Genomic DNA, 2,637 nt, shown 5'->3' with positions numbered 1-2,637 from the left:
GGCAGCCTGGAATATCGAGACCAGAGAGAGAGATACCATTCCTCATTCATCCTAACTTCCAGGTACAGAACTGAATAACCCCTCACAGAGAATTCTTTAGTTATTCACTTGGCAAAAACAAACTTAACTTAAACTGTAACTTTCTATTCCCGCCCACGTATTAGGCTTAGGTCAGGTACACGGGGTAGGCGTATTTAGAAACACCAGTTGAGTACGTTTAGTCAAATGTATATGTGTATGTAAATATATTTTATTCATTTTAAACATCATATGGCTTAGAAACCATATCAATGTTTTTACAGTATTACTTTATACTATTGCTTTTAATGTATGCACTTTACTTAACTATAAGTATTGCAATAATATCGATCCATTTCTCTTGTATGAGAAAAGAGACTGATCAATAAATAACACCTTTTTATTGAACACGCCCGTCTCTTCCTTTTCTCTACATTCTGATGAGACTAAGAATGCACGTACTGACTGAGTAAAATAATTTGCCTTTTGTTCACACGACTCTCGAGATTGACTCTTGATTAGGGGAGAGCAAAGTTGTCATGTTCTATGGTTGTCAGAAACTAAATCCCTTCTTTTCTAATCAGGGAAGTTAATTCCTCCTTGAACATTCGAGAAAGTTTCTAGCGAACTCTGAGCTACGCTGGCAAACCCCAAACTTAAGTCTAGTATCGACAGTAGTAGACCTAGTTAACGTCTGGCCTAGGCCTTTACTGCTGTAGGTATTATTCCAATGCGCAGAGCCTATTGGGAAGATAGGAACTACACTACATGGCGCCCAACGCGTTTGGAAAGGGCGATAAAACTAACGTAAGACATTTAGAGTAACTCAGTCGTGCTTTCTCACTCAGACCCCTTTTCCCATAATACTCCAAAGACGTCTGGAGTGGGTGAAAGGTAATATCCTCCAAAACCTCGCAGGAGGGAACTCCTATGTATGGTTCTTGGTATAGTCAACGTTGAAGGATAAACAGTTCCAAAATATTGTGCATCTAATCTCTGTTTCCATAAGAAACCTGATCTGCAAACAAACAAAATAACCTTCAGGACAGTAAAATGTCAGAAAATGAAGAAGAAAGAGAGGCAGTTAGATTAGCAACTGAACTCGCAGATGCTGATGCTACCATGCAAGCAGCAGACGCGGATATAATACTCATTCCGGTCATCAAAAGGAGATCTATAACTCTAAAACTTATAGAAAATGGACTGACACCTAGAGGTGGCACAGTCATATTCGTAATTGAGGCACACGAATATCGGCAGACAGAGGTATATTATTCATGGATACATTTTCCAGCAGCAAATGCTGTAACAAAGTACTTCCACTATTACAAAATAGAGGAACCTCCTAATGAGTACACTCCTTTTGAGGAGGTGGAAGTACCACTCAAATTCCAAGAGCATTTGCTCTTATTTGATGGCGCCCTAAAACATAATAATCACATCACCAGGCTCGGTCCTTTAGGTAGACCAGGAGCAACGTGGCCGGTCCTAGCCGGATACACACCAAGTCCAAAGACAAGGAACCTGCTCAGCTAAAAAAGAAATTACAATTTCCAAAAAAGAAGGTAGCCAGTATCAAGGTAGTTAACAATGCCGAGAATACTGAGGACACAACTGAAAAACGGAGAATGGGCTCAGACAATGCTAGACAGCGCAGCAGAAGTGAGCATAGCTCGCAAAGTCCTTATGAATCATCTGGAGACAGTGGACACGAATGAATATCTTCAAGTGGAAACTGCAGACACCAGGGTTAGCAAACCTCACAAGATATACGAGATAACATTACGTATAGAGGGAGATAAGACTAGGAAAATAAGGGGACTATTTTGGGATAATCTCTCCAAGGGCTATGATATCCTTCTAGCTGAAAAGGACTGGCCACCAGAGTTTGTCAGGGAGTGCCCTCATGGCGAAGAAGTAATTATGCCTGCCTTCTCAAATCATATCCCAATTCATAAAAAATACACACTTGCTAGAAAGTGGGCAGTGGCTCTAGCACCTGCTTTATATAAAATTCATGTAGGATGGGATGAGGATTCTCCTCCTCACAAAATCCAGTTAAAATCACAACCTACTGCACAAAGGCAGTACCCAATTAAGCAAGAAGCTAAAAAACAGGTAAATGAAATACTAGATCAGCTAGAATACCAGGGGGTGATTGAAACTTGCACCTCACAAATGAACAACCCTTTGTTTCCGGTCTCCAAACCAGACAATTCATATCGTCTAGTTTTGGATTACCGACACCTTAACACATGTTGCAAAACTTTTGCAGTGCAAAACTCACACAGTGCTGCACTAATGAATAACATAGTGCGCAAAAAATACAAAACAACCTTGGACATCTCCAATGGATTCTTTTGTCAAAACATAGCACCAGAGAGCAGATATTTAACTGCATTCTCAGTAAATGGCACTCAAAAACAATTCTGTCGGTTAGCCCAGGGGTACAAGAACAGCCCGGGGGTATTCTCAGCGAGAGTAACAGAATTACTTCATCTATATGATGATGAAGCATTATCTTATGTCGATGACATTTACTTAACAGATGATGACTTGGAGACTCACTTGAAAAGAGTGAACACCATAATACTGGGGTTCGCTGCAGAGGGTTACAAA

This window comes from Lissotriton helveticus, chromosome 1_1 (assembly GCF_964261635.1).
Source record: "Lissotriton helveticus chromosome 1_1, aLisHel1.1, whole genome shotgun sequence".
In the NCBI taxonomy this organism is placed as follows: Eukaryota; Metazoa; Chordata; class Amphibia; order Caudata; family Salamandridae; genus Lissotriton; species Lissotriton helveticus.
The sequence above is the reverse complement of the archived record's forward strand: the minus strand, read 5'-3'. Positions refer to the sequence as shown.